The 9352-nt window shown below is 40.1% G+C and overlaps 1 long non-coding RNA gene across 1 annotated transcript; it reads right to left on the bottom strand.

Annotated features, from left to right (window-relative positions):
• Positions 1–456: 456 nt before the first annotated feature.
• On the bottom strand, positions 457–2354 carry LOC116722683 (uncharacterized). Its single transcript, XR_004339817.1, has 5 exons — positions 2164–2354; positions 1785–2073; positions 1014–1702; positions 635–923; positions 457–552 (listed from the first exon to the last, which is right to left on the bottom strand). It is a non-coding gene; the product is annotated as an uncharacterized LOC116722683 (long non-coding RNA).
• Between the last annotated feature and the right edge of the window lie 6998 nt (positions 2355–9352).

Raw genomic sequence — 9352 nt, 5'->3', positions numbered from 1 at the left:
AGAAAAATCCCTGTGCTATTAGTGGAAACACGGGTCCAGCAGGAACCAGAAGACATGCACCAACTCATAAAATAGTACTAATTAGAGCCTCACGACCTTTCCCTTTAAATGATGCAATAGACAACAGTTATACAAAGGCTCTACGTTACAGAGATCTAAAAAACAGGTGGGTAGCTATTTCAGGGTGTGCACAATGAATATCACCAGGAAGTTTCTATGACACTTGAAAAGTCAAAGGACCCAGCATACTGTCAGGCTCTACAGAAACTTTGCCGCAATCTTTAACTGCTGTATTAGTTTCAGTCCTGGACAACCAAAAATGTTTATGGCTCTACTAATGGAGATGTGGAGATATGACATCCCTGCAACTACTGCAGAGTAGCAATGTTGGATTGTGTGTCATGATGGTAGTTTTTAACAAGCCCACATGCAGAACACAAGACAGGAGAGGTAGGATCAGTGTTAAATGATTTAATAAAGATCACACAATTATCAGTGAGAATCAGGATGGTCTGGTCCAGGGGCAAAAACAGGGACGGCAACAATGGTTCACTACGAGGAAAGAACAGAGTGGTGAGTTCAGGGGTCGTGGGAAGGAAGGAAATCTTTCTGGGAAAAAACAGGCTGGTCTTACTTGTTGCTGATGAACAGAGTCTTGGAGGGGAAACCGAGTATGTCCGGGGTCTCGGTTCTTGGTGGGTCCAGGAACAACGGAGGAGTGCGGTGGGCAGCGGACAGGTAGGCACGAGAGCAGCGGGGAGACGGAGGAGTGGTACGGCCGCCAGCCGTGGGGTCCAGGAGATAATTGCCAAAACAACGGAGAGGTAAGTCTGGGAACTCGGGCAACCTGTGGATACTTTCCACGGCGTCACGAGGATGGTTCAAAAGCCAGGAATTCAACCGGGATCTCATCAAAGGATCACCTAAAAGGCAACGGAGTAGATAAAGATAATTACTAGAATGTTCAAGACAACTAGAAACACAGAGACAGGCTCAGGGGGGCTCAGAGGTACCGTGACTGGCTAACACTCAGGCGACGCTGGACTGGCGGCCAACTCCTTAAGTCTGCGCCGCTGATGAGGATGATCACGAACAGCTGCGGATAATAATGCACCGCACTCCAGCCGGAACCTGTCGCCATCTGGTGGTAAAAGGTAATAAGGGTGCACAGGAACTCCCACCATGCAGCCAGAACCCCGGAACATAACAGTACCCCCCCCTCAACGGTCGCCACCTGGCGGCCTAGACGAACTGGAAGGCAACGAGGAACGATAGTCGGAGATAAGGGAAGGGTCCAGGATGGAAGAACCAGAGATCCAGGACCTGTCCTCCGGAGCTGGGTTTGAAGCTGGAGCGGGATCTGGAGGAGAAGTTTGAGGGGCTGAACCTCGAAGGAATCGGGTTAATTCAGACAGTTGTTGGTTCGTTTCAGTTTGGGTTCTACTTAACTCTCTTAGTGCGTTTTCATGAGTTTGCAATGTAGATTGTTGTTCGGCTAAGGCTCTCCGGATTGCGTCTGCTGGGCTGATTTGTTGGCCTGAGTGTTCTGTCATGATGGTAGTTTTTAACAAGCCCACATGCAGAACACAAGACAGGAGAGGTAGGATCAGTGTTAAATGATTTAATAAAGATCACACAATTATCAGTGAGAATCAGGATGGTCTGGTCCAGGGGCAAAAACAGGGACGGCAACAATGGTTCACTACGAGGAAAGAACAGAGTGGTGAGTTCAGGGGTCGTGGGAAGGAAGGAAATCTTTCTGGGAAAAAACAGGCTGGTCTTACTTGTTGCTGATGAACAGAGTCTTGGAGGGGAAACCGAGTATGTCCGGGGTCTCGGTTCTTGGTGGGTCCAGGAACAACGGAGGAGTGCGGTGGGCAGCGGACAGGTAGGCACGAGAGCAGCGGGGAGACGGAGGAGTGGTACGGCCGCCAGCCGTGGGGTCCAGGAGATAATTGCCAAAACAACGGAGAGGTAAGTCTGGGAACTCGGGCAACCTGTGGATACTTTCCACGGCGTCACGAGGATGGTTCAAAAGCCAGGAATTCAACCGGGATCTCATCAAAGGATCACCTAAAAGGCAACGGAGTAGATAAAGATAATTACTAGAATGTTCAAGACAACTAGAAACACAGAGACAGGCTCAGGGGGGCTCAGAGGTACCGTGACTGGCTAACACTCAGGCGACGCTGGACTGGCGGCCAACTCCTTAAGTCTGCGCCGCTGATGAGGATGATCACGAACAGCTGCGGATAATAATGCACCGCACTCCAGCCGGAACCTGTCGCCATCTGGTGGTAAAAGGTAATAAGGGTGCACAGGAACTCCCACCATGCAGCCAGAACCCCGGAACATAACAGTGTGGGTAATAAATGTTGGTAGCCCATTGCCAAAACCAGCACAGTAATTTCCAATTGCAGAAAATTATTATCTATAAACTATAATCTATTACAAGAAATGTAGGGAGAAATATAATAAATGCATAGGAACTAGGATTTATTTCCATGTCAATTGTATGACAGAATAGGAATTTATTTTAGTAAATAGTGAATAAAACAGCAAACATGTTTAAACAACAAACATTTATCAAACATGTTTAACAGTGAATTAACATCTAAACTTTTAAAATATGATTATAAGCATTGCACATTAGGTCTGTGTGGTGCAGTTGTTATTGTTTGTTTCACTTCAAAGAGGAAGACTGAAATATTATCTGTAGTATTTGAAAAACTTACCTTTAGCAATAATTTATTAAATAAAAGCACAGTACCAACTTTATCGTATCATTCCTTTTGGGAACCCAAAAAACAGAGTAACAAGAAAAGGTATGACGATTGGCAAAAGCAACTGAAGAAAATTCAAGCAAGGGGCAAATCACAAGAGAGGAGAATGAACCAGTAGAAGAAAAAACTGGGACACAGAGAAACAAGCAAAAATATTACAGGAATCACAGGTGAAGGTACAAAACAAACAAGAAAGAAACCAAAACATGGTCCAAAAATAAGAATGAACAGAAAGTATAGAAGAAAGCAGATAATGTAAGTACAAGATGTTAAAAGAGAACTTTTACAAATGACATTTTCAACAAATGTTAATACACCAAATAGTTGAATGCAAACATATAATTTATCAACTGAAAGTTACAATACTTTACCTAGTTCTGAATTACTTGACATTGATTTTGAGTTCCCTCATACGCATACACATTCTGAATCTTATAGAAAATTGCTATTAATACTTTGCCCTTAATTAGAATCTCTTTTTTCATTTCGGACCTTTTTGTGCATTTGTTTGTGAAAACAAGAAATATAGTGGTTACACAAAGCTTATCATTCAGTGGTTTGCTTTCTTTGTCTGTGGTAAATGATGGTGATCAGATGTGACTAAATTGCCCTCATGACCGACACCCCTCGAATGAACTGGCAATCAGGGTAACTGAGGAAGACAGGAATCACCATACATTGACTTGCGCCTCCTCAGAAAAGCATAGATAAGAGGAAGCTGGTATTGTCTCAAACCATGTTGTCAATGTAAGACTGACTTAGAGCACAATTATGTGGCGCCTGCAGAAAGCAATTAGTATAACACCAGCAAGGTGAACACCAGAACCAAATCTAAACCCAATTAGCTGGCTTCTAGTGTGAATATAATAGATAAAAGTGTGCACAGTTTTTAGTGTGTGATACAGTTTTAGAATACTGTTTCAATCTAACATTTACATTTGACCTTTTCTAGGATAAATATGCCATCAATCACAAGCCATACAGGGATATTTAGATATTTACTGTTCAAGCCCTGTCTTTGTCCTCCTTCCTGTGAAAAACGACATTCTCCAAGGTCTGCAACAGAGTGTTCCAGATGGGTTTCTTTCAGTCTGTTGTTTAAAAGCCCTATCAAAAACAGAAAATAGTGTTCTTGTGAAATGTTATTTTGGCAAAGTATCATTTTTAAAATAACTTTTTTTGTGATAGGTTCTAAAAATGTCCAAAAAAAATTTATCTTTTGCTCTCTTAATGTGTTATTGGCAATTTCTTTTCATTTTCTCTTAGTGGAAAAAGAAAAAAAAACAATATTTTCCAGCGAACCATTCTCAACCTCCTGCATAGTTAAACTGATCAGAGAAAATTTTAAACATGATTTTCTTTTTTCGTGCAGTGGTTTTACCGGCATGCCTTCGTGCTATTTTCTGCCAGTACAAAGCATGTCTCACATGCTTGCAGGGTATGAATGAGTTTGGCCTCTGAAGACCTCTTGCACACAGCTGTTAGTTCTCCTAAAGTGCAAAACTAAAGTCTTTGGTGAGGCAGTTCTTAGCTTTTGTGCCCTGGGCTGCTGAAGAAATCCAACAGACCCGAGAGCAGCTGGAAACACTGAAAAACCAACAGAGTTAGACTCTACAATAGCATCTTCAGCAGAGCTTTTATTTATGATTTACAGATTGTTTTCAGCCAGTCTTAACTTATGTCATTGTTTTGGTGCTGTAGAATAATAGCTTTTTATCTTAGTATTATTACTCAAATGTGTTAAATAGATTAATTATACTGTAGTTTGAAAATCAGAGGTACAATATGAAGTACATGTACTTACTGTATATTCTAATGCAGTCAGCTACAAAATTGTTTTTTTTGCAGGTAATAGCATCTACTTAGCATGAATCCATCTGTAGAAAGTTTAGACCTTGCAAGTGCTCTTTAAACATAAATGTAAAATGATTTTAAGCATTGAATTTTTTTTTTAACTTGGGTAGCTCAGTCATGATTCAACAATACTTCTACAAATGTCAGTGAAATTCAGATAGATACTTTTCTGTTTCCTGTACATTTCTTGGCATCTTCATTTCCTATATTTCAGATTGGCTGAAACTGTGATCTAAAAACAACTCATTATCTAAAAGGACACAAATGACTATTTATATAAAAAATAAAAGTAGGAGCCAGTGTGTCAACAATAATTTTGACATGTGAAATACATACTAAGAACATGTGAAGTATTTCCAGTCAGTCAGTGTTTGAAATGCCAGTGAAGCAGTGTATTCAGTTCGTTGAGTTTCTTTTGATAGATATGCTTTATGTTATGTTCTCAGTGCATGTTTCACACAGAGAGATCCATAATGGTGAAGACCTTCAACAATAACTCCCTATGTAATTAATCAGCAGCATACCTGTAGGTAACCACCAAAGACAAACACGGCAACTATTTTAAGGTTCATAAAATAGCATTTCAATAAACTGATATGACATTTTTGAAAAAGGAAGTTATTTTAATATTTTAATAATCTTGGACCCTTTCCAGCTAAATGTTTTCTCAGGTATGACTAATATGAATGTAAACTAAATGAAGAGTTATTCACTGCAAGTTTGATATTAACTGGCATGATATTTTATTTCACATTTCTGGACTATCCCTTTAAGAGCATGAAAATATTGCATGAGACGAAGGTGATGACTACCCCTCGTAGGTTGATGGAATAATTATGGTACGATACCATTCATGATGAGCACTACTTTTGTTGGCATTCAATAAAGATATTCCATTTATCCACCCTCATGAATCAGTCCTTTATTAAAGCCTTAAAACTTGGAATATTGCATTTTATTCACATACCGCAGTGTCCCTTCAGGCCCTCTCTCCACTTCAGTGCTATTTGCATGTCTAAACCAGCAGAGTCATTAAAAGGCAACCAACCACAGCGGCAGAGTCTCCATGCTGAGTGCCTTCCTGAAGCTGCTGAAGCATCGTCAGCCTTGGGAGAAAGAGAATCAGAGAGCCTCTACAGGTCCCCTCTGGGAAGAGAAAAGAGCTCTTATTCTAACTCGGTGGAAAATGCCAGCACCCACAGGGGCACTGTTACACACAGCTGGGATAATAAGCATCACAGGGAGACCCACAATCCACCAGCAAACTGAAACCAGCACATGCATTTTCTCCCTAATCCACCATTGCCACAGAGCTATCTCATCCCCAAAAGCCAATGAATCTCCTCAACCTTGCCATAGTGGGACTATTTTAGTGTCTCAGTGTGGTGTGTAATATAGGATGTGGTTTATAGGACTACAGAGGTAAAAGGGATGCAGTGAAACAATGAGGGACGAGATGCACTCAGACTCAACCTGAAAGCCTTATAGCATGCAATTCACACAGCACATAGTATTCAAGTAACTGTGATCTTGAATCTAATTAGTTTTAAACATTCATGGATCACAGCATAATTCAGCTGCAGCTTCTTATTCAAATCTTACTACCAGTTATTTAATAATACCATTATTATGCATACTAATAATCTTTAGGTATGTGAGAGAGGTGGGGAAGCTGATATGTGAGCTAATATTTTCATGATGATAAGGTGACTACACTGATTTACAACTCAAGCTCTGGAGGACACTTTTTGAGCTAATGCGTGGATCAGAGAACGATGTGGATTTGTATTGTTATTCAGTTTAATCATCTGGGGATTGCAGGAGCTCTATCCATGGATTACATTTTTAAAAGTCCAATTTTACTACCATCACTAGTTTTGAGCTATTAAACACAAAACCCACTGAATTGTTACATGTCAAATTCATTACATTTTTAAGGATTACATTTCCAACTGAGACCTCAAAAAAGCCTCAACATTCTCATGTACAGCTCTTATTTCTTCGCAAAGGGGAAAATATAGATCCTATGCGCAACAGCCTTGATTCATCTTAGGTTTTCTCCCCTGCTGTTAGTTCCTACTTGTGTGTTTTCCACGCTCACACTTTCTCGCTCAGCTTCCTCCCTCCCAAGTATTCAGCTTAATAAGTTAGCATGAATGGCCACATCCAAATATAATGCCTGGGACCTGCTGGCGGGCTTTAAATGTGGCCCTAATGGCTAAACCATTATACTGCTCGGTACATACTCAGAGTGTACTGAATGTGTTGCTTTGGGAGAACTGAGCTGGTGGCAGGCAGGAGGTGGCAGTGGGGGGGAGGGGTAGCAGGGAGAGTAAAGAGCTGCCTTTCCATTAGCTGATTGAATTGGAACCTATTCTTGTTTGCTGGCACTTGTTTGCTTCACATTAAATAAGCCCAAGATGTAAACAACTCTGTTATGCCGCTCAAGAAAATCTCGCAGGAAAGCCATGTCACACCAGTAGGACTTTCACCTTCTTAGCCAGCAGTAAAACACAGGTTGTGTGCTGGTAGAAGTGGCTGCCTTAGTACATTTCTCGGTTCTGCTGATGCTTTGTATTAGCCGCTCCATGTTTTGCGTGAGCCAGAGTGAAGGCCTAATGGACCATGGCGTGCTGAAGTGGCTGGGCGGCTGTCTCAGACAACACATCACACATTAGGATCCAACATTTACCCAAGTGCAATGTCAGATTTAATAAATGATATATATACACTTGTGGTGGCTCTATTGCAAAAGGGCGGTGAGAGGAAAGAAGATGACAGGCTTCACAAGCCATAAGTGTTCCTTTTTTTTTTTCTTTAAAACCAGGTCAACACACAAGATGTCTCTGTACAGAGAATACAGGAGGGAAGAGGTATTGATCTGCATAGTTAAGGACATGGTGTATTACATACTGCATAGTATATTGTTGCATTCTGGATAATAGTGGATGCCTTTGACATTGATAAAGAACAAAAATGTATTATTTGGTGTTGCTTGCACTTTTTTACTTATGTTCAGACCCAGCATGACTCCAAGTTCCAACTTCTACTCCAAGAAAAATGTCTGACTTAGAAAAAAGCTAAATATAGTCAGGATATACTGCCCTAACACACATTTACTGAAGTCAGTTGTAAATGGATTTTTTTTTAAATGTATCAGAAGATAGAATCAAAAAGTCATATTAAACATTGCCTTCCCCATTCCTGCTTTTGGAATAAGGGAAACGTTAATTGTGCCCCTCAATTGGTCCTTGCACATTTGCCTGTTAAATGGTTCTGCTGTCACAGTTCTTATCCACTTTGCTCTTGTTACCTTGAGTTTGACAAGTTCCCACCTGCCACAGGTTTTTTGTGATCGCAGCTTTGCTGTTATCTGCATTTCAAAGACCTGCCAACATTTTAGAGATAACTAACCTCGCAGAATCCCTGTCAATGGATCTAGACGCGCCGTCTCACAGACTGAGTGACTGAGTGCAGCGCCCAGAAGCTGTTACTTGATCTAATCATTGCAATCATAGACAGTATATATTATGAATCATTTTCAAGCCTTTTGCTTCCCTATCATTAGGAAATATTACGGAGAGCTGTACTGACAGAAGTTGGCTATTTCAACACTCTTTAGAAAGAGTTTTATTTGGATGTTGTGTATTGCCAAGCCTGAAGCTAATGGGGCATATACTTAAGTAATATTAACAGGGGGTACACTCGCTTTCTGCAGCTCAGACTCAAATACAGATGAGAAGAAAGTTACTTAAACACAAGAAGTATTACATATTTAAGACATCCAACTGATGTACCTTTATCCAAACTAGAATTTAACATTTCCTGTCATTTTCATATGCTCTTTCTGATTATTATTTACTCTGTGACAATTGAACGTAAAAATGCAGACCACAATAAGAGACGTATTCAAAGCTTAACTTCATCAGAGAAACATAGATTGCTCCAGTTCATAGTTTAATGCAAAAGAGCATCTGCTGACATGTTTTGTTTTCTTTCAACCACAATTTATCCAAATGACTAAGTTAAGTACCAGGTCAAAACATGTTACAGCAGTTTTATTTTTCTTAATTCAACAAGTTATATAATATCAAGCAAATCGATATAAAAATATACCGATGCTTGTGATTATATTTACTATACATTCAAATCTATAAAACTGTTATTAGGAGTTTAATACTGAATGATTATTGGCATCGAACTTGATACCCTGCTAGTGTTTTCATCACTGTTGTGTATTGTTCCAACGAAATGTGGAATATTTGCTTTCATGGATTTTAATGAAGTGACAACTGATTTGTTTGTAGTTTCAATAGGGGGAATATTTGTTGTCTGTATGGACATTAATGTTTAGACTTAACATGGGAAGTTTCAGAACATGCAGTTCAATCATTTTACCAACTTTATCCAGTTCATCAATTTACCTGTACAAATCTGTGCCTTTATCATTATTAATTAAACACAGTCTTGCAGTCATGCTCATAGATCTCTGTTCACATTTAGTCATGTTGCAAACGCACAGTTCAATGTATTTAATTGGAAAGAAAAGTAGTGAGCACAAATCAAGATCGGATAATCACAATCTGCATTTGGACTGAACATATATGCACCATGACTGCCAATTAGGTCTTTTAGGTTACAGCTCTACCAGCTTTGCACATCAACCGATGCAATTCTTTGCCCAGTCTTCTTCGCAAAATAGGTCAGGCTCATTT

The sequence above is a fragment of the Xiphophorus hellerii genome, chromosome 7, assembly GCF_003331165.1.
Source record: "Xiphophorus hellerii strain 12219 chromosome 7, Xiphophorus_hellerii-4.1, whole genome shotgun sequence".
Classification (NCBI taxonomy): Eukaryota; Metazoa; Chordata; class Actinopteri; order Cyprinodontiformes; family Poeciliidae; genus Xiphophorus; species Xiphophorus hellerii.
The sequence above is the reverse complement of the archived record's forward strand: the minus strand, read 5'-3'. Positions and strand labels throughout refer to the sequence as shown.